At 47.8% G+C, this 27,607-nt stretch overlaps 1 protein-coding gene across 6 annotated transcripts in view; it reads left to right on the top strand.

The window, feature by feature from the left end:
• The first annotated feature begins 10,141 nt into the window (after nucleotides 1-10,141).
• LOC148108158 (focal adhesion kinase 1-like) overlaps nucleotides 10,142-27,607 on the top strand; it is a 95,906-nt gene continuing 78,440 nt past the window's right edge. The window contains exons 1-3 of one of the 6 annotated variants that reach the window (XM_087853862.1): nucleotides 10,831-12,308; nucleotides 14,208-15,044; nucleotides 26,314-26,443. The gene's annotated coding sequence lies outside the window, so the exon portion shown is untranslated. Of the gene's footprint in view, nucleotides 10,297-10,830; nucleotides 13,321-14,207; nucleotides 15,045-26,313; nucleotides 26,444-27,607 lie in introns of those variants that run through there. The other 5 variants (XM_087853860.1, XM_087853864.1, XM_087853859.1 and 2 more) reach the window with 5 other exon arrangements.

The following is a 27,607-nucleotide window of genomic DNA, read 5'->3' as shown; positions in this document are numbered from 1 at the left end:
TACAGTCCGCAGCTGGATAGTGAAAGCTTGGGGCTAAGAGCCTTGATGGGTTGACAGGGTTGGGAAGTGGTGGAGCTGAGATTTGGTCCCAGACCATAGGAGTCCACATCAGGGAAAGGCAGGTGTGGGGCAGGTGAGAGCAGAAGGAAGGCCTGCCCCTGGCCCACCCTGAGAGCCCAGCTGCTCACCGCATCCATATACGTGAGCTGCTCTGCCACCAGCCTGGGAGGGAAGTCCAGGAGGTCGGGCTTCTCCTCACCCAGCTGGTTCTTTGGGGTGACACAGCGGTGGCAGGAAGCCTCTGGGGCCGCGGTGGGCTCTGTGGCTGTTGCCTGAGTGAAACTTTCCAGCAAAAAGGGTGGTCCATCTGACTGCTGCTCAGCACCCGGCACACATGCAGAAGATGGGAGCACGGGTTGCAGTTCTGGAACAGCTGACAGAGGGGAGGCTGGCTCTGACACCGCAGGTGACAGTTGACCCATAGCCGGGGTCGCCTCTAGCTCTATAGGAGGCCCTGTTCCTGGCTCTGCCGCTGGAAGGAGCCCTGGAGCTGGCACTGGGGCAGGAGACAGAGAAAGGTTCATCCACATCACTGACTTTCCGGATGCCTTTGCAAACCCAGGACAGACCCCATGGCCTTGAAAGGAATACCCAGCCCATGAACCCCATCCCAGTTAGCCTTCCCAGCTTGCCATCCCCCTTACCCTCCACCTCTGCCTCAGTGAGCGCCAGAAGTTCCCGCTGCATCAGGAGAAGGGGGACATGGTTTGTCAGGTCCCAGGCATGCCACTTCAGAACCATGGCCCCATGCACATAGGCCACCTTGATCTCGACACGGTCACGGCCCAGGGACTGATAGATAGCCTGCAAATTCTGGTCAGGCCAGGTACCCAAGAAGGGAGACAGGGTGCTGGGGAGAGTCATATGTGGAACAGAGTCAGAGGCCTGGCCTTGCATTGCACATGCTACTCCCACAGCACCGTTCTTTCTGTATGGGTCCCAGAGGATGGCCCCAGCCCACTTCCAACCCCTCTCTAGCTGCCCTCGTAGTGGGAGGCCTGGTTCTCCAGAAAACCTGAATGAGTCTAGTTTTTCCACTTCTCCTCTCCTCTACCTGGCCATGGGCCTGATCTACTCTATCCTCCATGCACACCAGTATCAAGGCTCAGGTTGGAGGCAGATTTGTGAGTGGTTGGCTCAGCACACCCTCGGTTCTTGGCCCCGGTTGGGGTAGTCAGCAGGGAGGGGCAGGCAGAGCAAGTTGGGACCGTCAAAGGGATGGGTGTTTCAGGCACCCACTGAGCCCAGACTGTGCTCTGCCACCCAGAGGGCCCGGGACCCCCTCCACAGCCTTCTTTGACTCATTTGCTTCTTCACATGAAGCCCCCCAGATGAAGCCCACCCACTGGAAATCAAGAGATCGGTGAGATCCCTGGTTCGGCAAATCCCTCCCCAGCCACCACCCCTGTAGTCCCCCACCCTGCTCTGTGGAGGCAGCCAGCCCTGCTTCTGGACCCAAACCCCTGTCCCAGTTTTACTTGATCATTTCATCTGTCCTATGATCCAGCTCTCGGTGGATCCTTTCAAAGCTAGAGGAGGCTACGAAGATGTAACATCTAACAACCATTGGACATGCGTGCTTAGGGTGTGCAGAGTGCCTATCTGACCCTCTGAATAGAACTGAGACCCAGACACTGTATCTCCTCTCGCCATTCACATTACTAGGTGCTTAATATACATTCTTGAATGACTATTTCCCAGCCCGTACTTTCCAAATCCTGAGTGGCCCGTGGGCTGGTCTGCCTGCTCCCAGTGTGCCCCTGAGCTGCTCACACAAAGGACAACTACCAGAACCATCTAGATGGAATCTCAGAAGTCCTTTGCACATAGAGAAACTGCCTGCTTTGCATTTCCTTTCGTCAACCCAGAAGGGCCACCGGCCTGTGAGGGTTGCACTTGAGAGCTTCTTGACCGGAGAGAGAGAACTATTAAGCAAGAAGATGCCCAGCACGTCCAGGAGCCCTTTCTACAGAGCCAAGCACCAGAGTAGCCCGTGCCATGTTTCCTCCCATGATTTCCTACAGTACCTGTATGAGGTTCATCCTCTTAACCACCCCACTTTTCAGAAGAGGAAAGGGAAGATCAGAGAGGGGTAGTGCCATTCCCGAGATGTACACCCAGTAGATGGGAGGCTCACCCTGTGCTGTGCATGGGGTGGGCACTCACCTATTGAACTGCTGGCCCAGGACCTGTGTGGCTGAAGTGAACATCTCGTACATGCAGAAGATCGTTGAGGTGGTTGAGATGCTCCCATCTGGGAAGGATGGCACCAGGGACTGTACGAAACGCTCCATTGTGCCTTCTCGGAGCCTCAGCATCGTCTGGGCCTCATCCAGGGACAGGGATGATTCCTTTTCCCACCAGGTAGAGAAGGGGGTTGTGGGGGGCAATGGAGTCAGCTTCAACACCACGAACCACCAGGATGATCAGGGTCTGGTGCTCAGACCAGAGAGTCCCATCCCTTCGGGAACTTGTGCAAGAAAAGGGACTTGAGGGCCCACCCAGAAAAAGGCTCTAGGCTTGAAAGTACAATTGCCTTTAGGGGTGAAATGAGAAAGCATTGGTCACTTCAACACATCTTGTTAGCTGAGCCACCACAGCCTTTCTCTCTCTGAATAGGCTTTATTAAGAACTGTATGCCTTTGAGTCATCAGTCAACATCCCTACTGCAGACAGGAGAAAGCAGAGGCTTAGCATCTCCAACACTGCTCGAGATCATAGACGTTGGGCCTGAGAACTGTCCAGAGCATGGAATGCATGGCATTTCCCTAGGCTGCTGCGGCCTGGTCTGTTCCTAAGGTGGGGAGAAAGGTTCAGGGGAAATCCACCTTCCTCGGCAGGCCCCAGGGGAGCCGGTTGTTTCTAGTGTGGGTTCTGGCCTTGCCGTGATCATCTGTGGGTCCTGAGATTGGACATCAATCTGGACCTGTTCTCACCCCAGACCAGCATTGGATGCTGTTGTGGGCCGAGGCACCTGCTGCTTGTCAAGGGAGATGGAGTAGCTGAGCCTTTGGAGCAAGCAGCTCCTCAAAGATGGCCTGGATTGAACTCTGAAAAGACAGAGTCCACTACCTGGGCCAGGAGGCATCAGAGGCCTTGCACCCAATCCGTGCTTGAAAGGCTGATTCACGGCGGCAGACAACCTCCCATACGGAGGTCCAAAAAGACATATGAGGACACAGCTTGTGACCCGGGGGACATACAATGAGTCGATGTGCTCTGAGAGGTGATACATTACAGAGGAACATATAGAATGGCTTCATCCCACTGTTCCTTTTATGTTCAATCACCCTGTGTGGGGTGAGGATTCATAAGGCCTTGGACACGTTCTCCAAGGACAGTGGAGCTGGGTTCTACACAGGATGGCTGGGGTGAGTCAAGAAAATACTCAAAACAGTAGCAAAATGCAAAGACACTCATGGCTGCGGGAAAAGTCACACAAAACAGAATGAAACAGAATAACCCACGCCCCAAACTGCAAAAAACATGAACACTATTCTCTACCATTCCCACCTATGGGAAGAGTGTCTTCCTACCTTCTCCCACAGCTGGTGGTGGAGGTGTGGATACTGGGATGACTTTGTGGTTGGGCCTGCGGGGCACTCATGTGGAAACACCATGGGAGGGCCCCAGGTTTGTCCCCACATTTGTGTGGGGGCCCTGGGCGTGTGGAACCCTCTTCCCATTCTCACCTCAGAGCGGCACTGATCCTGGGTGGCCTGGTGCACCTGCCACTTGTCTAGGGCGTTGTAGTTGAAGTCCCAGACCAGCTCTTCGATGACCTCCTGGGTGCAGCTCTGAAAATGCAGTGCCCCATAGACATGGGGTCAAGAGACATTAGTGTCCTCCCGGGACATTGCCACAAGGGGCCACCCGCATTAGAAATCCTGTTCTCCAGTTGAGGCAAAGAGGGGCAGCTGAAAAGACATCGAGCAAGGAGGTAGCCGGATGAAATTCTAGAGCCCGTGATTAACATCGAGGTAGTTGAGCTTGGTCCCCAGTGCTCAGCTTCTCATCCTGCCTGCTATGACCTGGGGTGTGAACATGAAAGATGGGCCAGGCTTCCAACACCTGGCAGCTTCCTTCTGCCCAGGAAGGGTGTGTCCCACATCCTCTGTCCCCTTCTCTACACATAGACAACCAGCCCCCCACCCCAACACACACACAGGGACACACATAATGAGGGGCAAGAAGTGTGGGCCTGCTGAGGTGACATCACAGTTGTTGCCTGCTCTCCAGTGGGCTGCCCTGAGCTGCCTCGTGTTACCTGTTGGTGTCTCCTGCCACATGTCCAGAGGGCTCGGAAAAGCGGGCTGAGCCGACGTCTACAATTATTTGCAAGTCTCTCTCTCTGGGCTTGCCTGGGCCCAGAGACCCTGAAGGGAGGAAGGCAGCAAGAGAACATCTTGCTCTCTCGAACGTCTCCACCCAAGTGAGCTGGAGAGCAGGTTGTCTTTTGAATCTGGGTGCCCGGTTACCAGAGTTCTAAGTTCAGTTGGGGCCTATCACAGAGGAAGTGAGGTCACTCTTTCAAGATTCTAATCCCTGGGACCATGTGTTCAGTCAGACCTATCCAGAGCCCCTTCTTGGCAGTTGACTCCTTAGCTTTCTCCCCCATGTCATCTCCTGAACTGGACACAATGAGCCAAAAAGGCCATAGCCACCACTCTCTGGAAATGGAACTAGGGTCCGAAGCTTCAGGAGGCAGAGCTGAATTCAGACCTTACGTTCTGTGTTTCTTTGCACACTTGTGTGTCCTATGTCATTGTGTCTCTCACGTAGTCCCCACTTTCCCAGCCTGCAGTGTGGGGATCAGGCTAGAATCTACTTCCTTGGGACATCCTCTGGTGTCTGTGGATAAGAGTATTTATTACATGTGTGGGGTGATCCCCTGTGTATCTGAGGCACAATTTTCAAGATGGAAGAATTACCAGAAGGGGTGGGACTTGGCATGGAGGGCCGCTCAGAAGAGGCCTGGGTTCCAGCCCTGTAATACTGCAACTGTCACTTTCCCTCTTGGCCTCATTTTAAGGTGGGCACCATGATGGCCTGGAAAAGCAAGAAGATGCAGGCATTGTCATCCTCTATAGTAAAACCATGCAATTGTTTCCCGTTATATGAAGAACGAGACCCCGTTACCTCGTTTGGGTCTATGAGGGGAGCGGCTTTCAACATGGCTCCCAGGGATCCTGACCTGTGGTATAGGCATCAGACTGTAACCGCTAAGTGGTCAGTGACTGGCTTTTGACCCACAGGACATATTCAACGTGATGAAGTACCATGCCTAGAGCTTCTCTACATGTAATGCAAAGAGTTTCTCACTCCCTAGTTACTTTCCATCATGTTCCACTACTCACTCCTTCCCTTTCCCTTCTTCTTCTCTCTCTGAACCAGAACCAAGCACCGATGTTTTGAGCTGCCCCTACAGAGGCTCACAGGACAGAGAACGGAGGCAGTGCCAAGGCCAAAAGACACACAGGAACTCAGGTTCTGAGTCCAGATGGCATCCCGAGTCACGTGAGCCAACTTATGACAAAATCCTCTTCCAGTATGGCCCTGGTCACAGCCGCAGCCACTGACACACCTTGAGCCTGGGGAACCATGCTAATTTGGGCCCGCATTCTTCACCCACAAATACTGTTAGAAATTAAAGCGATGCACCTGCACATGCAGGGTATCAGGGCAATGCAGTCCCGGGGCAACTCTAGATAAGTAACAGTCTCCCAGGCCTCAGCATGTGTCCCTGCCTTCCTCCCTCCCCTCTGCTCTCCTCCTAGTGTCCCTGCAGCCACCCTGGCTGCCTTTTTCACTCCTCTGGCCAAACTGGCTTCTGTTATTGAGTGTCTGCAGCACAAGTCACTTCTTCCTGAAACGCTGCTCCCTGACGTGTGCAGGTCTAGCTCCCTTTGGTCAATCTGTTCTCAGCAACCTCAGCCTCAGTGAGGCCTTTCATATCTTTCCATGCAGTGACTCCCCAGCCTTCCTCCGTAGCACACTTCATTCCTAGTACAGAGCGCTTGCTCTTTTCTTTCACGTGCGTTCTCTTTGGAGCTTTGGTCCATGTGTAGACTGGGAGCTCCTAAAGCAAAGGAGCCCTAGGTAATTTCAGCTCCGCGCACGGGCCCAGCAAGATACCTGGCATAGGGCAGTGCTCAGTGTGTAGTTACTCAATGAATAATTGAGAAGATCTTGGAGCCCACCTCCCCTCTTAAGCACCTAGACTGCAGAATGCTACTAAAACTTTCAAGCTGTTTCTGGGCAGGGGCAACAACCACAATGGCCTCTGCCTGACTCTTCCTGCTCCAGTTCCTCCAGCAGAACTCACCAGGTACCATGGACAAGGAAGCGCCCTGCATCCAGTTCTCCAGCTCTGGTGGCACAGCTCCACACAGGCACACCAGCAAAAAAAGCCATGCCTTTTCTCGGGGGTCCTCAACACAGTGCCTTTGCAGAGTCACAGAGCAAAGGAGCAGGATCTCCAGGCTCCCTGGGCAGAGTAAAGGACCTCAGAACCCTCCCTTTCCTCCTTTTCTGTCCACTCCCATGGTGTCCTCTTTACGATTCCAGCACCCGCACCTCAGCCAGAAGAGTGCTGCTGCACCCACCCCTGTGTGTCTAAACGAGGAACTGAAGGTCTAATGCAGACTAGACTCGTCCCTGGGCCCCAGACACAGTGAACGCTCCTCAACATGACTAACCCACAGAAAAATGCAACCAAGAGCATCATGAGGCATCACATCACATCGTTGGGAATAGCGACCCTCCAAAAGTCGACAGATAAGAAATCCTGGTGAGGAGGTGGAGCAAAGGGAATCCTTGGGCACCACTGGTGGGAATGCACATTGGTACTGTCACTATGCAGAACACTGTGGAGGTCCCTCCAAAAATTAAAAAGAGAACTACCGGATGATCCAGCAGTTCCACCTCTGGGAACATACCCATAGAAAATGAAGGAATATGTCCAAGCAACACCTGCTCCTCCATGTTCAAGAAGCATTATTTTCAATAGCCAGGACACGGAAAACATCAGTGCCCTTTAGTGCTGAGTAGGGAAAGAAGTGGTACCTAGAGAATAGCATAGGAATCAGCCAGAAGAAAAGGACATCCCGCTAAGTGTGCTAACAGTACCGGACTTTGAAAGCATGCTGCCAAGTGAAATAAGGGAGACAGGGCAAAGACTTTCTGTAGAGAAGCATAGAGAGAGAGATCGACTGTCTAGAGAGAGAGACAGAGAGCTATTTTTCCCTTCTCTGTGGAATCTGAGACAAAGAAGAGAAAAGGAGGAAGACTAACTCAGAAAAAGAGATCAGATTGAAGTAACCAGAAGCAGAGGGCGGAGGGGGTGCAGGAATTGAGTGAATGGTGAAAAGGTACAAATTCCAGTTTCAGATCAATAAGGAATAGGGATTTACAGTACACCCCAGGACTACAGTTCATTACTGCTCTATGGTGTATTTGAGAGGTGTGAAAAGAGCAAGTTCTGAGAGTTCTCATCACAAAGAAAAACCTCTCTTTCTTTTCTCTTTTCTTTTCTTTTCTTTTTTCTTTTTTCTCTTCACTTTAACCACAGCCAGAGGGTCAAAGGTAACACACTGTACAATTCACGGGGAGAAAGGAGTACATAGGGAAACCTTCATTCAGTCGTTCAACAAACAGTGGATTTAGCATGAGGTAATCCCCGTTCTTGGCTGGGTTCTGCCCAGAATTCCTGTGTCCCACACACCTCTGGTGCTGATTTGCTGATGCCCTGAGTGAGGCACTTCCTTGCCTCGGTTTCCCCCTTACGGTGACCACGCTGGCTGCCGACACTGTTAACAAGGATGCTGCGGGAAGGAGGAGGTGCCAGCCTCGGAGTGTGGGTTCCCAGGGGAGGGGGTGCAGGCCTTTCCCCTGTAATTTATTTCCAGCTCAGGTGCTTGTGAACTCCTCCCAATCCTCCTGCTGAAGTGTGTGCAATGTCTGTGGGTTGTCACACGCATTAATTATCTGCTGAAGGTTATAAAGTACCCCTCGCTTTGGCAAGATCACCCTAAAGAAAAGGGCTTTATCAACGTCGCCATTAAATGCAATCGCAGAGAGTGGAGAAGATGGAAAGGAAAATCGCTCAAGCCAAAGAATAAATGACATTTCAGAAAACGCAGAACAAGTGGATATGAAGATCAATTGGAACTTAAAGTGACGACATGTCCAATGACATAGTCGCGGATTCTGGGTTGCTTCGGGCAAGAAAGGGGGACGGTACACACGGAGCCAGACAAGAGGCCCTGAGGCAGGGAGCAAAAGGTTTGATCCTGGGCAGTGTCTTAACCCTTCTGTGCCTTTTTCTCATTCATGAAATGGGACAATATTCACACTGAACCGGAAAGTGATAATAAGAGAATACAACTTCATACGCCTGGCATCTACCAGGTGCTCACAAATCACAGCTGTCATCACGGAGAGTCAACGGCGGAGGAAGCGAGAGGTGGGCATGGAATTCGCAGGTGCTCAGAACGCATTTCATTTCGTTGGACTAAAATGAAGCTTTGTTTTAAATGTCCCTGTCTCATTGTTTCCAGACTGTATGTCATCTCACCATGCAGCACATAGGCCGTGCAATGCTGGTAAATATAACAGGCTCCCGCGGGGGGGGGGGGTGCTGATTTGTGCCGTGTGCCAGTCTCCATGGGGTGCATATTCCCACCGTGGCTGATTTCAAGCTCCCAGCCTGCCCTCACTGAACACAGTCAGGAAGAGACATCAGCGGCTCGTCACGTCATTTCCGTGGATTTCTGCTGTAAAGATACAACAGACGAGAGCATAGATGATGGCAGTATGTAGTAAAGCCATCAGGAAATGATGAGTTTGGGATATTCATTACCTTTGTTCTTTTAAAGATTTTATTTATTCATTTGAGAGAGAGAGCAGGGGGAGGGGCAGAGGGAGAGGGAGAAGCAGACTCCCCTCTGAGTAGGGAGACCAACACATGGATCCATCCCAGGACCCTCCTGGCTTGTGGTGAGGATCAAAGTGACGCCATAAAGATGAAAGTAGCCCTGCCTCTGGTTTCATTTCCTATCGCAAGGTTTTCTTTTTCTTTTTTTTTTTTAAGAACACAAATCAGATATTACTTCCTGCTTGAAACCCTCCCCAGGCTGCCTGCGGCCTAAAGAACAAACGCCAGGTTCCTAAGGATGCCTGAAGAAGCCCCTGGACGAGTGCATTTTTGCCCCTTCCACTTGGTGTCCTGGGTCTGCTCAGCTGCCCTAGGCCTGGTGACTCCCAGATCCCCGGGGTCCTCCTCTTCTTTCTGCAGCCCAGGGACCAGCACGCAGGCCCCACATCTGTCTACCTCCAGCCGCCTCCCACAGCCTCTTTCAGGCCGTCTTCCAGGATTCAATCTAAGTACAGCCCAGCATTAGCTGTGATGCCACGGAACACATCCCTGAGCCTCACTCTCCTGTGTGCAGAAGGGCCCGGGACACCTAACTCCTCGGGGTGGGCAGGAAGCCTGGCAAAGACACGCGCGAGGACTCGGGCCAGGCCCCGGCCCACTGCGGGGCGCGACCCTGCGGGTACCGGCCCTGGGGCTGGGCTGCAGGGCGGCGGGCTAGGGAGGCCCTGCAAAGGGGCCGCGTCCGGGCTGTGGGGGGCAGGGCAGCGGGTGGGAGGGCTTCCCCGAGGTCGGTCCAGCCCCGCCGGCCCAGAGTGCCGCCAGTGGGACCTCCGGGACTCCCGGCCTCCGCCGAAGCTTCCCCAGACCCGGCCACCACAGGCGCGCTCAGTCCATTGCCGTCCTGAATGCCCCGCGCGACTGTCCGGCGCGGTCTCGGGAGCGGAGCCCCGTGGCGTGCAGGGCATGCGCGGCCGCCAGGCGCATGCCCGGTCCTCCGGGGGGGGGGGCAGGTGGGGGGGCCGAAGCTCGGCGCGGGGACGCGGCCGGGCGCGCGCCGTGGCGGTGAAGCGCTCCTCAGCCGGTCGCCGCGCATGCGCGGCCGTCGCCTACGCAGCATATCCAGAGGGCGCGAGCCCGCCGCTGCTGCTGATGCTGCTGCTGCTGCTGCCGCCGCCGCCGCCGCCGCCGCCGCCGCCGCCGCCGCCGCCGCCGCCGCCGCCGCCGCCGCCGCCGCCGCCGCCGCCGCCGCCGGGATCGCTGTGCGCCCGCGGCGTGAGGCGTTGGAGGGAGCGCCGCCCGTCGGTTCGCGGCGCCGCCTCGCAGTGGTCTGCCCTCGCCTCCCGGCGCCCCGCGTGGTCCATGTGAGTGCGGGGAGGGGGCGGGGGCCGGGAAGCGGGCGGGTGGGCCGGCTCCTGGTGCTGGGGGTTGGCAGGGCCGCGGCCTGTGGGCGGAGGGCCGAGCGGGGCTAACCAGCCGGTCCGCGCGGCGGATGCGGCGGAGACGGACGCCTCCCGCGCGCCGCTTGGGAGGCCGAGGATGTGGGGAGGCCGGAGAAGTGGGGAGGACGAGGGAGGGGCCCGGGGAGGACGACACTCTGGGGAGGATCGGGGCGCGGGCAGGTCGGGAGATGTGGGAAGGACTGGGGGTTTCCGGGAGACGGGGATGTGGGGAGGCCGGCGTGGGGACACGAGAGGCCAGGGAAGGGGGACGAGGGGGCGTGTTCTGGGAGAAAGGCTGTGGGTGGAGGACGGACTTGTGGGGAGGTCGGCGGGCTCCGGCAGGCCAGGGGACGAGGGGAGGCCGGGGGCTCGGGTAAACGGGGAGGTTTGGGGGACATGAGAAGGCCTGGGGGTGTTCGTGAAAGATGGGGAGGTTGGTGGATTCGGGGGTCTAGGAGAGACAGAGGGGCTCGAGGCCGGAGCGCACAGGGAGGCCGGGGGCTTGGGGAGGCCAGCCGGCCTCCTTGGGAGCTGGCCAATTGCCTCAAAGACAAAAGGGGGGAGAGAGGAAGGAGGAGGAAGATGGAAATCCTTGGGGACCTGGAGGGGGGAGAAGAGCCCTGACCCGATATGGGGACTCACTGGCCCTCCGGCAGGGAAGGGCGAGCCTCGAACCCGGATCCGGGCCAGCTCCTTCCCCGCAGCTGGCGCTCAACTTGCTGTGGCCCTGTGGTTTTTGAGGCGAAAGCCCTGGAGACCTCGTTGATTCATTGTGCCTCCAAGTTGACCTCTTCCCAACCCAGCCCCCAGCTCTGCTTCTGGCTTAGGTGGAAGAAGGACTTGTTGTTTCTTTTTCTCTCCTTTCCTTTCTTTTCTCAGGAGGAGGAGGAGGGGTGTGTGTGTGTGTGTGTGTGTGTGTGTGTTACTTGGTTTTATTTAATTGCAGGATTTAGCTTAATGCAGTAAGGGTAAAAAAATTGTTTTTTAGTCATTTCAACAGTGTCTCATTCTTGCATAGTTAGCCTGCAGCTGGGTTTTTGGCAGTGAGACTAAGATAATAGTAATGTAGTAATTGTGGGAACTGGTTGAAATACGTTCAAGCTGAAGGCGGTGTAAGGATTTGGGGATCTATACTTAAGACGACCAACGCTGGGATTCTTAGATAGAATGTCAACATTTTCGTGGTTGGAAAAATAGGCCATTACTATTTGAAATGAAATACCAGAGCCTCACCCTTAATATTTTATTTGTAAAACGGATAATGGAAACAGTCTTCTCTTGGAAATGTGTGAACTCTGGTCAGTTGTCTCATCTCTGAAAACCTGAAAGGTGGATGAAGTGATGGAAAGATACATTGCAAATTAGCATTCACCTTATTTTTGTTGAGATCCAATGTAGGTAATTTTTTCATGCCATTGTACTTTGGAGATAATTTTTAACATCCTGCTATATTTAAACACATGAAACTTTTGAAGAAAGTTTGCGTTCCGGTGTCTTTATGAGTACGTTGTTTTCTCTTTGTGGCTGTCCTTGGAGGTGAAACACTGAATGAGCCTACCCCTCGTGTCTTGAATACGTTTGTGTGCTAAATGTTGTCGAAGCAGCAAGATCCCATGTTATACATTCTTTAAGTAATATCTTTCCGGTGATTATCATATACTCCGATTTAATAATGAAAACTGGGGAAAGATGGTTTAAAACCCATTGCTGTCTTTTAAAGGATCCCACAATCAACCTAAGACTTGAGTATATACACTGAATAAAAGGACCTACGCATTGTTCAGAGGTGATGATGCATCAAGAAGCAAGTCCTTGGATAAATAAAGACATTGAATCCAAAACTTAGTGTTTAAGGTTTGGGGCCAAGAGTCCTGGGGCAGAGCCCTACAGGAGAGAGGACTTCAGCCTCTTTTCAGGCCGGCGGTCCGCTGAAGGTGAGTCGTGATTAGGAGTGAAGCTCCATGAGTGCGATGGGGTGGAAGTGTCCGGTGAAACCAGAAGTTAGGAGCCGCAGTGAGGATCATTAGAACATTTCTCACTAACATCGTTTCTCTAGCACTCCATGCCCATTGTTGGAAATTAGAGAACTTGACATCCCAATTCTTAAAATTGGGTTCTTCAGCAAGTCACATAACTTTTCTCGCTGGGAAGTTTGAGAAATTGTCTAAATAACAATTGTATTGTTGAAGCTATCCCCTTAAAAAAATGCTGATTAGTTCCCGCAGGAAAAATTATAGTGTCTTCTGTGTACTGTGTATGTTCTATCGTGTAGTAAAGAGTCATTTTGAACATGACTCTTCTTTTTTGGATGTTAGGTTTGAGTTGCTACTTCTCTATCTCTAAAGATTTTATGGAAACCTTTTTTCCTGTATTTTTAAGTGTCTTAATTTTGAGAAAATACTTGTCTCAAGGGTAACACAGGAAAGATGAGAGTCAAAGTCTTAATATGTAAGTCTTTAACTTTTGAAAGTAAACATTTTCAGTTTAGACAGTTTTCAGCTAAAATCTTGTTTTAAATTTCAGTATAATTAAAAGTTCTATCATTTGTGAAATGAGGGGGTTTTTTTGGCTTGTAAACCAGTAAAGTTTAGTTTCTGTAGTAGTTTATTTTGTCTTAAAGCTCGAGCTTAAGAACTTATTTCATTACTATATGTCCTTACTAAAATCCCTTAAATAATTAGCAAAATATTGCTGTGGGGGTCTTTGGGAATTTTTACTGATGCCTATAGAAATTATTTAAAATGCAAATTCTGAAAACTTGGGCAAAGTAAATGACCTTATTTGAGTGAATAGTAGTAAATTCCAGGAAGTTTGTGAGTGCAGTAAGCATTCAAATCTGAAGTCGCATCTCTGTCCTTAGAAGGATCCTCGGTGGAAGAGGATGAGAGCGGTTCCAGCTCCTGTTTGGGTGTACCTGTGTTTCAGTGCCTCAGCCAGCTGCCTTAAGTAGTTGTTTTTTTATGTCTCTTCTGAAAACCATGTTTCGTAGTGGATTATTTGAACCGTTGGTGGCTTTTTCTCTCTGCTAATATTTGTGCAAGGTTTTTTTTTTTTTCTCTTCCATTTCATGACTACCAAAAGGCAACCTAGTGTAGGAGAAGTGAAATTGCTGTCTACCACTTTGTGGCATTAATTTCTAGGAATGGTGCCAAATCTTTCCATTCAGAACTACATAAATGTGTTTCTGATTATAAAGTACCAGAAGAACCCCCTCTCTTCCTGTCTGTAACAGTTGTATTGTTTTTTTTTTGCTAGGCTCTATCATGGAAATAAAATTCGGATAGGCATATGTAATTCAAGTTTCAGGATAGGTGAGATTTTTAGCAAATGCCGTTAATTATGGTCTTATTTGCATAAATACTAATGAAATGGTTTTTAGAGGAAAGTATGAAATAGATGTTTTTGGCTGGGTGGCACTATTGCCACTTTTTAGCAGTTGAAAGCCTCCGAGAAGGGAACAAGTAGCATCATCACAGAGTTTACTTATTTGTCAGGACATGAAGGTCTTTCCTTGCAAGCTTTGTATTGAATGAAACGAATTCTGCCTAGATCTTATTGATATACATTGGCATTTACTGTAAACTCATTTTTCAGAACAAGAAAAATGACCAAAGTCATACATGTGAATGTTATCCACTGATAGGGGAGGAGATGTAATGTTACTGCTACGTGTGGGGTATTGTGTGTTGTTGGTAGGTGTCACTACCTTTTTACCGATGAATTAAATCTGGGAGATGACATGTGCCAGACCTGAAGTGATTGCTTTCATGCTTTTTCTGCTTTATTCCTCCTGAGAACCATTAATTGTGGTATTGCTATCCTCATTTTTGCAGAGGAGACACTGGAAGTTTGGAGTTCGAGGAGCTTGCCGTGGGCTTCTTGGCCCACAAGGGGTAGGTCCTTGTTGGCTGGGCCTGCTGAACTCTCTGTGCAGCTTCTAGGACCAGACAGGACTAGAGCAGCAGTAGTCTCACAGATCTGAACCCAGCCTTCCGAAGGGGGAGTGAGTAGCATGCAGGTGTAAGTACCGTGTCTGGGAGAGTTGAAATAATTATATTTTCTGTTTGAATCTGACGCTTTCATATCATGAAGCTGTGATCTGGCCAACATGGTGTAGGTAAACATTTTAATGAACATACCAAAATTGTTTAATTATTTTAAGTTAATTTAAAATCAGTTAAATACAAATATATAATGCATAGTGCAGTGATTGACGCTTCTTATTTGTTCAAGGTTGTGCTTTACACAACCTCTACATTGTTACAGAGTTTTTTCATTGGTGACTTTTTTTGGGGGGGGGTGTCAGTGTTTATGAATATAGTTTTGTGGGAAGCAAGGTGTAATGTGAGGGAAAAGTAAATTGTAAATTTCTCATGCAGGTTTCATCCCCTTGTAGTAAATCCTAGAATTTATAATCTCTAACACATTGCTGCTCTATAAATGTTTCTGAAGTGAATGTGCTCATTCTCGACGATTTAGAATTTTCCATAGTGCTTTTAAGACTTGACGTACTCTGTCCTCCTTTATTTAGGGCCAGTGGACCAAAACCAAGGCTCAGAAGAACCTAAAAAGTTTTATCTATGGGCTGTCTGTGCCTAGGATCTCCTTTCTGCCTCCATTTCCTATCTTAAAAGTCCTGCCATCTGGTGCTTTGGATTGTGCTGTGAACGGTAGGTGTTTGTTGGGTCTACTTGTGACCAAAGCACCATGTGTTTGTCTTTGATGGACTGAAGAAAGAGCTGAAGTGGTTTTATACATTCCATATTTGTAGTGCATTGTGTGTCTTTTTATAGAATTTAAGCAACACGAGGGCAGAAACTTTGTTTTACACACTATGGCATCCCCAGTGTCTGACACAATATTTATTGAATGAAAGAACCCAGGCTCATTCATTGTTGGAGAACTGTTCCTGTGTCAGTCAGCAGTCCACTGTTTTTTGTTTGCCTTGGTAAAGAACCTTACTTACAAACCAGGTAGGACTTGATACCAGGGAGAACTTGGATTATCTGTTTCTATCTTTGTCTGCTTTATTTTAGATTACAAATATCATGAAACTTGAGCTGCGGGAAAAAGGCATTTCTCTGTCCCTTTATAGTTTTCAAATGTTTTTTTCTAGAAATTAATTTTGTAGGAATTGGTCATGTGTTCGTTAGGGCTCATTCTATATTCTGAAGACCTAGGAAGTTGGGATTTATAAAAGATCCTTGATGACTGGTCTAGAAGCTCTAATGTATCTTCTACTAATCAGTTGGATTCATCATGTACTTTACAAGGGTTTTACATTATGCCCTGAAACCATTTTTAAAAATGCATCTTCCCAGGGGCGCCTGGGTGGCTCAGTTGTGAAGCATCTGCCTTCGGCTCAGGGCATGATCCCAAGGTCCTGGGATCGAGCCCCACATCGGGCTCCCTGCTCCGCTGGCAGCCTGCTTCTTCCTCTCCCACTTCCCCTGCTTGTGTTACCTCTGTCGCTGGCTGTCTCTCTCTGTCAAATAAATAAATAAAATCTTAAAAAAAAAAAAATCCATCTTCCTAACACTGTAATGCCAGTTCCATGACACACCGGCCTTCCGATGATCTGCTTAGAGAGTCTTTTACGTTGTTGTTCAGAGTAAACGTTTTGAGCAACAGGTCACTTACCTTCACTCAGGCAAGAAAAGTTAGTATTTGCGTAAAAAAAAGAGTTTGTTCTTCCTCAGCAAGTTCCCCTTGGTCTTGCTTATTGCGAAGGGAAACACGTGCGTGCGCACACCACAGTAAACCAGTAAACTGGTTGTTTGCAGTGGTTCTCGAAGTACAACTGCATCACCATCACTTGGCCGGGTTAGAAATGCCTGTGCTCGTGCCCCACCTCTGACCTCCTGAATCAGACTCGGGGGGTGGGGCCCGCAGTCTGTTTGAACATGCTGTCCAGGAGCTTTTGTTGCATGCTAATGTCTGTCAACCACTACTTGAGAGTGTTTTAAGAGAAATGCAAGTCGTAGCAGGCAAAAAATCAGTCGTAAATGGCAGAGGCATGTGTTTGGCTTCTGACCACTTAGATTTGCTAGTGAGATTGCCTTCACTTCAGGACTCTTTTTCAGTATGTTTTTCAGGTTTTCTAGAGTCTTGGGAAGACCTCACAACTAATTTTGTTTAGGGATTTTGAATGTTTTATGCTGAGGTCATTAAATTCTTTTGAATCTTGGTTTGGATTTTAAATAAATGATTTTGCATTGAAATAGCAATTTGTATGGCCCCTGGACTTGTGGTTTTTGGCAGATAGCAGGAAAGTGTGTATATGTGGGTGCTCAAGGCACGTGTTCCCTGGTGGTTTTGTTTTGGTGTTGAGAGATTGGCTTGCTTATATTAGAGTCAGGATGATTTCTAAGTCTTGGGGTGACTACTAAAACAGTATTGTGTGAATTGATTCTATGCCTAGCATAAAGTCATATCTAAATTTAATATGTATTGTTTTGCCTTTGTCCTTTATTTTTTCCCTAAGATCAGAGCTAGATAAAAGTTAGTGTTCAAAGATGGAATTGGTGATATGCTTACTTTCGGCTATGTCTTATGCAGAGTTGGACGCACCTGAAGGCAAATAGAATATTGTGAGCTCAGGGACAGGGACTCTGTATTATCCTGTACGGATCTGTGGGTCCTTCACAGCTTCCTCCTCCTCCTATAGTGGGTTGGCCCTCAGTCATTGGTTTAATGATTGAAGAAGAGTCTGTGCTTCTGCTGAGGGGGCCTTGTGACCTTGAAGTACATGAAGTTGTTACTAAGGTAGAGAAGAGAATTAGGGACAGACGGGTGGACTTAGGTTACCATCATGTGGACGCGAAGTACAAAGGATGTTTCCACGTCCTCTTCTGGCCCCCATCAGACTGAGTCAGTGGTGCAGCCCTGTGATGGAGAAAATAAAAGGAATGAGCTGGTGGGAAAAAGTGATCTGAAACAGTTTCTTTCTCCTTACATTGGTCAAGTGAAGTTAAAGTTCTAGTTTATAGTCAGTTATAGACTGTGAGCCCACTAAATGTACATCAGAGCGCCTGGCCTGGAGCACCTCTCAGTGAGGGAGTCTCCTGTTGCTCCCCGCTGTGCTGGGAGGCTCCAGCCGCCCCCCAGTCTTCTCTCTAATGACTGCTTCAGCCCTGCTCTGGTCTTGTGTCAGTCGCCCCGCCCAGCCCCTTCTGGTGGTTTCTGCTGTGTTGCTGCCTTGTGGTTTTAAATAGCCTTTTCCTGGTTACAGTGAGGTTGCACATCTTTTTATACATTTACTGGCCATTCGGATGCACTGTTTTTCGAAGTGCCCATATTTTTCTATTAGGTTATTTTTAAATTGATTTGTAGACTATATATATTCAGAACACACATTCTTTGTTGGTTATGTATTTTGCTGCTGTCTCTTCCCACTTTGTCATATGCAGTTTCACTGACTCAGTGGTTTTTTTGTGTTGTTTTTTTTTTATGAATAGAAGTTCTTAAGTTTAATTAGTGCCATTTGTCAGTCTTTTCCTTTGTAAGCTTTTTGTGTCTTTCCCTGCCCTGAGGTCATGAACTAGTTCCTCATTTATTCTCTAAATGCTTTTATACTTTTGCTTTTAACCTTTAACTTTGTAATTCTCTCAGAATTGGTTTTGGTGCATAATCTCAAGAAGGAATCCAGCTTCATTAACCTTTGGACATGCTAGTTGTCCGAACACCGTTCATTGAAAAGAGCATCTTTCCCCCAGCGCTCTGCAGTGCCCCTTTTCTTGGAAATGAAAGGTCCGTGTGTATGTGCATCTGTTTTGGACTTTCTTGAATTCCACTGGTACTGCCCAGTTTAAGTTGCTTCAATTATTTTAGTTTTATAACAGGTCTTATTGTGGAACTCTTCCCACTTGGTTCCTTTTTAAGCATACCTTGGCCCTCCTTGACCCTTTGCAGATCTGTATCTGTTTTAGAATCCCTTGCTGACTTCCAAGGAATTTCTTCCTGCTGTTGCTTGGGATGACGTCGAACGTGATCAGTGTGTGGAGAGTCGTTTCTTGTTTTGAGTTATTACAAATAAAGCCTTTGAATAATTTTGCTCAAGTCTTCATGTGACCATCGGCTTTTGTTTTTCCTGGAAATGGTTGGGTCTAGCACTGTAATGGCTGGATCCTGTGGTAGGCCTATGTTGGCTTTTTGAGAAAGCGTCAAACTCTGTCCTGGAATGGCTGAACCATTTCACATTCCTCCCAGCTTTGTGTGAGTTCCAGTCACGCTGGATCGTTGGGGCAACATTTGGTATGGTTAGTCTTTTAGCTTTTCAGCCATTCCGATAGGTGTGTAATGGTTTTTCTTTGTGTTTTTGCCACCTGTGTATCTTTTGGTGTTCAAATCTTTTGCCTATTAAATTTTTTTTCTTATTGGTGGGTTCTTTATATATTCTGGATACAAGTCTTTGTCAGATGTGTGCTGTGCTTTTCTCTCATGCTATGGTTTGTTTTTGCATTCTCTCTCTCTTTTTCAAAGATTTTATTTATTTATTTGAGGTAGGGAGAGAGAGCGGGATGGGGGAGGGGCCGAGGGAGAGGGAGCAGCGGACTCCCCGCTGAGCAGGGAGCCTGCTGCCTTTGGGACTCAATCCCAGCACCCTGAGATCATGACCTGAGCCCAAGGCAGACACTTAACTGACTGAGTCTCCCAGGTACCCCTGGACTGTGCTTTTTCAGTGTCGTAGTTAAGAAGTTGTTGCCTAATCCTAGGTCACAAAGGTTTTCTCCTTTATTTCCCTCCATCCCCCTCTAGAAAAGTTTCAGGTTTACATTTAGGTCTGTGATTCATTTTTATTTATGGTGTAGGATATTATTTGTAGGATTCTTAACTTAGTTCTGATTATTTGTAGGAGTCTATTGAGGCATAGAATGAAGATATAGCTCCTTCTGAGAGCTTTTTTTTTTTTTTTTCTTTTTTGCTTCAACCAGTTTAAAGCAGGTTTAAGGCTTGAGGTATTTTGGACCGCCCAGTGCTGTGATTTTACTGGAGAGGTGATTCACCTCTGGTGTCTTTTATCTTGAGCTCTGTAGCCTTTAGGGCCCTGCTTCTGGAGGGAGTGTTTTTGGTTAAACACCCTAAGGGACCCAGCTTTTGATTCTTACTCCTCTTTCCCTGAATGGTTGTAAAAATGAAAGTTGAAAATTTTCAGAATTGGCAAATGACTGCAGGGCAGAGGTGGTTTCTGTGCTTGTTCATCTCTTTGGGTTCCTGATTTCACTTTAATTTTGGCCTGTTCTTTCCTTATTGTCTTGTCAGTTTCTGGTTGATTTTAAGATTTTAAAGTATTCTGTCCATCTTTTTTAGTCTTTTTCAGGGGAATGATTGGGCCAGATAACATAGCCTGTAGTTAAGGATACAGGGAAAATTGTGTTTTATTTCACTGCAGTGTTTGGAGTCTAGACTTGGATCTGTGTCTCCTGTAGTCGTTGCTAGCCATGTGTGGCTATTTAAATTAAAATTAAATAAAATGAAAAGTTCTGTTTGACAGTGACACTAGCCCCAGTTTGGGTGCTCAGTATGCAGGTGTGGCTAGTGGCTACCACCTCGGACAGTGCAGAGATGGGACATTTTCATCGTCATGGAGCGTTCTCTTACACAGTGCTGGCCGGACTCTTGACTTTTTCCAAAGTCCGCCTAGAGCAGGCACAGCTAGACAGAGGATTGAGCCTCTTTGACAGGCGTATCATGGAGCCTGTCTCTAAGGTGGTGTGGGTTCTCAGACCGGTATAGGTGGGATTATGGGAGGCTGTGGTGCACTGAGTAGAAAACCACTAAGTACTGATATTTAATTTACAAATACCTGCCTAGTGCTTCCTTAGGGTGTCTGTTTCTTTCTTTTTTCTTTAATTTACAAAAAGTAGCAGTAATTTAAAAATTATCAAAATTAAATAGCGAGTCAAAAATTAAATTTTACCCTTAGCTAAAGTCTCAGGTATTAGTAATCAAAGATGTCTAGGTATCATAGTTTGTGTAGAGACGCAGGTCTTTTTAGTAGAAAGAGCATCTTAACTATGAAACAGGAGGTTGAGGTACAAATCCTGGTGCGTTGCCTTTAGTCACGTGACTTCTGATACTGTCTATATAAACTCTAGTATCTGTGATCTTTGAAGCTCTGCGTGCAGTTACTATGTGGGATGGTGTACACATGTAAAGTGCCAGGACAGTTGACCCCTGAACAGTGCGGGCCGCCGGACCCTTCCCCATAGTTGAGAATCGGCAGTTAGCACATATTTTGTATGTGTATCATATACTGTATTATAAAAAGGTAAGTTAGAGAAAAGAGGATGTTGAGAAAATTATGAGAAACTACATTTACTATGCGGAATGTATCAAAAAAAATCTGTGTATACGTGGACCCAGTTGTTCAGGAGTCAACAGTATTAAATACCTGTCTTGTGCCTGGTGTAGTGTCAGCCCCCGGGGGCACAGACAGGAGGGGAGTGAGGCAGTCAGCGTGCAGTGTGATGCCTACAGTGATAGTGCCAGAGCAGAGTGCTCTGAGGACCTGGAGGGCATGTCCCCGTCACGGTCACGCTCAGAGGTCAGCAAACTTTCTCTGTTAAAGGTCAGATAGTAAACATTTCAGGCTTTGTAGGCCACATAGGGCCTGTCACATAGCTGCCTTTTTTTTTTTTTTAAACAACCTTTAAAAGGGTAAAAACCTTGATTAGCCCAGAACCATACAGAAACTGGCTGTGGACCAGATGCCGTGACCTCTGCAGGTCTGGCTGTCTGCAGGGATCTGTAGAAAGAGAGTGGAAGGTGGGAAGCAGGCAGGGCCTCGTGGAGGACATGCCCGCTCTAAAGGTGCAGAGGCGGGAGAGGCTGGGGTCTGTGAGACTGGATGTTTTTACTAGTGTTTAGGAGTACAGAAAGGGTTGGGTCGAGAAGGAGGTAGGGTTGATACTATTGACAAGATCAGAGCAGCGTGTGGTTGATTCTGACGGGAGCAGATTCCTATGACAAGCGGGTGGTTAACTAGTACAAGGGTCCGTCAAGGAGGTGTTGCAGTCATGCGCTTCAGAAGGGAGAGGAGCCAAGCCTTTGTCATTAAGGGAATGGCTGCCCGGTGTCTGTCCCCCAGCTAGTAAAGTGATGGGCAAAGTTCAGATGGTCCAATCTAACAGCCTGTGTCCTTTTAATTCTACAATTACGTTGTACACACAAGTGAAGAAGGCCTTAATTAAGGGCGTGACTGAGGAACTGGAGAGAGGGTGATTTGAAGCCTGTTTCTCAGCCAGTCTCCAGGCTCTGACCTGGGAAATGAAGAGCCAGGGCTGAGAGAGGGGGTGTCCAGAGCAATTCCAGGATGGCTCCCAGATTTCTCCCTTGGTGAAAAGTCCATGAAGATCTTTTTGTTTTTAAGTGCTTACTGATCAGACTGTTTGTTGCTTAAGGAGGAAATGCTCTCTCCTAGGTCCATGAACCCCAGAAACGGTACGCAGAATTGTGTGTATGCACATGAGCTGTTTTCCTGGGGTAGGATGCTTGGGCTTTCGCCCCATTATCAAAAGTGAGCCCAGCCCAAGGCGGGGGCACTCCTTGTTATTGGACTGTGGATGTCTGACACTCTGCCCGGGTGTGAGGCTGTAAGGGAAAGCTAAGCATCCAAATCACAGGACTGTTACTTTAAGTGTCATACATCCCAGACCGCTATATAAAACACAGCACATGAAGCTGTCACCTGAGCCCAACTGTACCAACCGAGGTCTACCAGCCAGCAGTGCAGATGTCTCCCCTGGCCTCTGAGAGACAAAACAAGGCCCGGTTTTTGTACATAGAAGGCCAGCCAGGAGAGTTTGGGACTCTCGTTGGCATGGATGTTTCAACATGCTGTTGTACATGAGATGAAGCTAAAGTTTATAAACTATTAGGAATATCTTAACAGTCCCATGGCTATGAGAGATGGACCAGTGTCACTTTTAGTTGGCTGTGTTAGTTCCAAAAAGGAGTGTAGTTTTTCTGTCCACTCAGAAGTGCGTTGATAGTTAATAGTTGTAAGACAGTACCTAACTCGTCCTGTTACAGTTAGCTAACTGGGCAGCTGGTGGTTTATGTTCGCACCAGGCAGATGAATGTGGTATCCTGGAGTCTAAACTGGATTGGTTCATGTTTGACATTAGCGTTATATGTAATTTAGGAATTACAGACTCTGGATTATAGCAGTCCGTGCAGAGATTTGCTGTTTTTGGTGATATATGGCTGCCCTATAGAAGTTGAGGCTTAGAGGGGAGCGTTTGGAAATGGGTTTATGTCTGAGAAAGTTTCCCTTTTCCTGTTGACAGGACTGTGACCTCCATTAAGGGCCAGGTGTCATGAATGGCAAAGATCTAAGAAATGATGGAATTCAGTGATGGTGTAGACGTTAGAAGTGAAAAACCCTAGGCTGTTTAAAATATCACCCTTAAGATTTCAGGCTGGGGATGATTGTGATTCCAGTGTAGGTAAAAAGTTTGGCGTCTCCTTGGCTGTGTCATGGCAAAAAAAAGCTTTGCTTTTTGCTTTGGGAAAAATACATTATTTGTGTCCTAAGGAATTGACTTGATAAAAGAGGTAGCAGGAGTAACTTAGTTTAAATGCAAGTTGTCTACATATGAATTAATTTTTGTTGGGTGACGGTTGATGATTTGGTTGGTGAAGAGTTGATGTTTGATTTTCGTCTTTGAGTCTGCCCTTTCAACTATTTCATTGGAAATTCTAAACTTTTCCACTGGGTGTTTGCCTCCTTTATTTTTATTGTTTTAGGTAGTCTAGGATTTTAGAGGTTGATCTAAATTTAGGGATCAACTGGTCAGGGGCTCCCACTTTAGAGAGGAAGAAATAACAGGGTAAGGCTCCTTGGGTAAATGGCTCCTTGATACTGACAGAGGAGAACTCTCAAGATTCTCTCAGCTGTCTTGACCTTTAGCTCACGGGTGATCTTTTTAGTAGATGAGAAGGGTATGAAGACAGCTTCTAAAACTCAGGTTTCCTATTAACTGTCAGGAGATTGAAAAAAATGGATGTAATTGAAAAATGGGTGAGAAATGGACACCGTTGAATCCGTTGTTCACACTGTATCCAAGTAACTTGTGGTTTGCATTCAGTCATTTATTTCTACATTGTCTTGGATATTTGAGGAATGACAAAACAAATCTCACACGTGTATATAGTCTAAGTTTTAGAAGACTAATAATGCCAGTTGTTCTCACTTCTCTACCAGATTTAGAGCATTGTCCTGAGTCACTCTTGACTCTTGAGCATCTTGTCCTGATGGGGATTCATTAAAAAGAAGACAGTCCTGGGGTGCCTAGCTGGCCCAGTGGGTGGAGCATGTGGTTCTTAATCTTGGGGTTGTGAGTTTGAGCCCCACGTTGTGTGTAGAGATTATATAAGTGAGTAAGTAAGTAAGTAAATTAAAAAAAAAAAAAAAAAGACGGTCACTGCCTCAGGAAGCTTTTGGGTACGTCAGTGGTCCTGAAAGTAGTGTATGTAAGAATCACCAAGGAGAGTATATGAGAGATGCAGGCAGGGGGGCCTGGTGCCTTAGTCAGTTAAGCGTCCTACTCTTGTTTTGGGCTTAGGTCATGATCTCAGGGTCATAAGATCCAGCCCTGTGTCAGGCTCTGTGCTCAGTGTGGAGTCTCCTTTCCTGCCCCACCGCCTCGTGATCTGGCTTTTTCTTCTCAAAAAAAAAATTTTTTTTAATGCAAATGCCTGGTATTATCCCACAGAGATGTTGGATGATCATTGCTGATGTGGAAGCCTGTCACCTGCATTTTATTTATTTTTTATTTTATTTTATTTTATTTGTTTTTTAAAGATTTTATTTATTTATTCGACAGAGACAGAGACAGCCAGTGAGAGAGGGAACAAAAGCAGGGGGAGTGGGAGAGGAAGTAGCAGACTCCCAGCGGAGGAGCCTGATGTGGGGCTTGATCCCATAATGCTGGGATCACGCCCTGAGCAGAAGGCAGACGCTTAACCGCTGTGCCACCCAGGCGCCCCTGTCACCTGCATTTTAAACTAGCATCTCCTCGTGCTGAAAGAACACTGCTGTAGTGTTGCTGTAAGGACGTTGTAAATCATCAGGACCTAGAGTTTGGGAGGCCCCCAAGACTACCTGCAGGTTCCGTGGTTCACTAGAAGGACTTAGAGAACTGCGAGAAGCCATTATCCTCATGGTTATGGTTTATTACAGGGCAAGGATGCGGACAGAAGTCAGTGAAGGAAAGGCACACCGGGCGAAGTCCAGGGAAGACCAAGCATGAGCTTCTAGTTGTCCTCTCGCAGTGCAGGTGTGCTGACTTCTCCCAGCACCGATGCTGCCAACCAGGGAAGCTCACCTGAGCCTTGGTGTCCAGGATATGTATTGGGGGTTGTCCCATAGGCACTGCCTACATGGCTGAGTTTAGTCTCCAGTCCCTCTGGAGATCAAACTGGTGTCGTGTGTGGCGCAAGGCTCCACCAGAAATCAAATTGTTAGCATGGACTGTCTGGTGTGGCCGAAGGCCCCCAGCTAAACAAAGACCGCCTTATCAGGCAGGGGATTCCAAAGGCTCAGAGGTGACTTCCCAGGAGCTGGGCAATGGCCAAATCTTCCCTGGGGCAAGCTTAATCCTTTCCTGCATACAGCCTAGAAAGTAAATTGTTATTCCTGTCATTACTAGGGAGTTCAAGAAATTACTGCTTTTGGGGCGCCTGGGTAGCGCAGTCCTTAAGCGTCTGCCTCCGGCTCAGGGTGTGATCCCGGCGTTCCGGGATCGAGTCCCACATCGGGCTCCTCCGCTGGGAGCCTGCTTCTTCCTCTCCCACTCGCCTGCTGTGTTCTCTCTGTCACATAAATAAATAAAATCTTCCAAAAAAAAAGAAAAGAAATTACTGCTCGTAGGTAGAAGATACATTGCAACCACATGTAGTGTAATTTGCCACAAAACTAAAATACCAGAATTTCTGCACCCAAGTGAAGATGTCTCCAGAAGTGTGTCATACTTGACACCTGTCGTCATGTTTTCATCAAGAATTTGAGTAAAGAACAGGAGTTAATGCTGGGAGACCGTTCATTTTTAGAATCAGGATTTGAAAATACTTCGACAGGTTGTAATGAAGTGCTAAAATCAACAAGGTAAAATTTATAAGGAATAAAGGTAAAATGACAGACTTAAGTTAAAAAGAAAAAAACAGCTGAGAAGTTAAAGATATGTGGTATGTGCCTTAGCTGTACCTGGGTTCAGAAGATCTGGGGAAGATGACTGAAACGGATCGGCAGGCTTCTTTGTGAAGGGGCAGATGGTAGATATTTTAGGTTTTGCAGACTAAGAGGCAAAATGAAGGATATTATGTAAGTACTTACATAATAGGAGAGAACACTAATATCTATAAAATTTTTATTGACAGAATTTCAAATAATAATTGAGTATGTATATATATTATAATACAGGTCTAATAAGAATGGAATTTTTTTTCCGGGGAGGGTTGGATAACATGTTTTGTAATTGGAGCTCACAGGTAGTGTTCCGTATCATCACAACCAATGACAAATGTTCAGTCTCGGGGCTGATCGTCACGGAAGGTTACAGATGTCATCTCTGACAGTGTCCACATACTCGTAGGTGCTCTTGCACACTGATACCAGTTCGGAAGCATATCATTTCAGTTTAGTGTATTCATCGTTTGGCAGACATCGATAGAATTCCACTAGATTCTTTTTGATGTTTGCCTTTCCACACGTCATTACAGCGCAGATTCCTCTCTCTGGTTGATGGTCTGATGGAAGTGCCTCAGTTGCTTGGTGAAGTGGGTTTGAGATACGTGAATTTTCATTGTACTTGCATTGAGGTTTGAGAAATGCCGCTGGAACTGTAGTTTGAGCTCAAAACACATCTGCTACACGTTTGTGTGGGGACATAAATACACTTCTCTCTTTAACTTTTAATTTTTTTCATTTTTAATTAGCCTCTATGCCCAGCGTGGGGCGTGAACTCCACCCTGAGGTCAGGAGTTGCACGCTCCTCCGAGTGAGTCAGCAGGCGCTGCTCTAACTTGTGGCGGCGGGGGAGCCGTGTGGCCGCGACGGACGTTGCTTGTGAGTAAGATGCTTGCAGCCACTGAAATGCCTTCACTGCCCGAAGTCCCTCATATGAGCGCTGCTGTGCCTTGTCAATTTAGGCTGAGCTCATGAAGAAATGTTAACATGTAGGAGCAAAAGCTAATTTCCGAAGCAATTCAGTGTTTGGTAATAGTGATGAGTAAAGGGGGGGGTCTTTTTCAAATAGATTTCAGTCTTGGCTCTGCGGTTGAAAAGTCACAACAGAGCCTTGCACAAACCATTGAACTGCAGTGTGGTAGGACAAGTCAGGCTATTTTCATGAGGTTGCCGTTGGTGCTACTGGCTCAGTAACACATGATGGGTTCGAATACTTTCCACAAAGCTCCTGCTCATGAATGATAGACTGAATAACCATAGTTTAAATGCTTTAAGCAACTTATATTTTCATCATTGTATATTTTCCAGCTAACCCTTTTTCTGCTCTGCAGATATTTTTACTGTCATCAGTTATAATGTGTCTTAGCAGATTCTACTCCAGGTTGTATTAAATCAGGGTTTTCTTAATATCTTTAAAAGTGTTCTCACCAGCAGTTCCACACTGACTGCCCTCAGAGGCCCCTTCTTCAGTCCCATTGACCCCTTGAACAAACAGCCTAGCAGTGTGGGGAACACCAGTTGGCTCAGTCCTTCGCCTCGTTCCTTCACTGACTCTCTGTTGTCATCCATGTAAGATGAGGGACCATTTAGGGTTTGGAGCAGAGAAGCGATGCCGTCTGATCTAGGCTTGGAATCGGTCTGCCGTGGTGAGCGTGTATGCTAGGGTGGCAGGGCTGGGAGCGGGGAGGCCTGTTCCGGAGTGCTGTAGTCATTTCGGTGAGGGATGGTGGCTCCGGTCACGATGGTGTTGGTGAGCATGATGGCGAGGGGACAGCGTCTGGGCCTCTTTTGTGGGAAGAACCAACATTACTTGCTGACAAGACCGGATGGGGAATGTGGGAGGAAGACAGGCGGCAGGGATGACGTCCGTTGTTTCTCGCCTCAGCAGCTGGAAGGCGGACGTTGTCGTGAACGGAGAAGGCTGTGTGTAGGAAGGTTTGTGGAGGGGGCGGGCCAGTCAGCACCTGGGCTTCGAGGTGTCGGACGTTTCACTGAGTTCTCTTCGGTGATGCTCCACTTCCCCAAGCAGCCTACAAGCAGGCC

Source organism: Ursus americanus, chromosome 22, assembly GCF_024610735.1.
Source record: "Ursus americanus isolate L20-20 chromosome 22, mUrsAme1.1.p, whole genome shotgun sequence".
Lineage (NCBI taxonomy): Eukaryota > Metazoa > Chordata > Mammalia > Carnivora > Ursidae > Ursus > Ursus americanus.
This window is presented reverse-complemented; position numbering and strand designations above follow the sequence as displayed.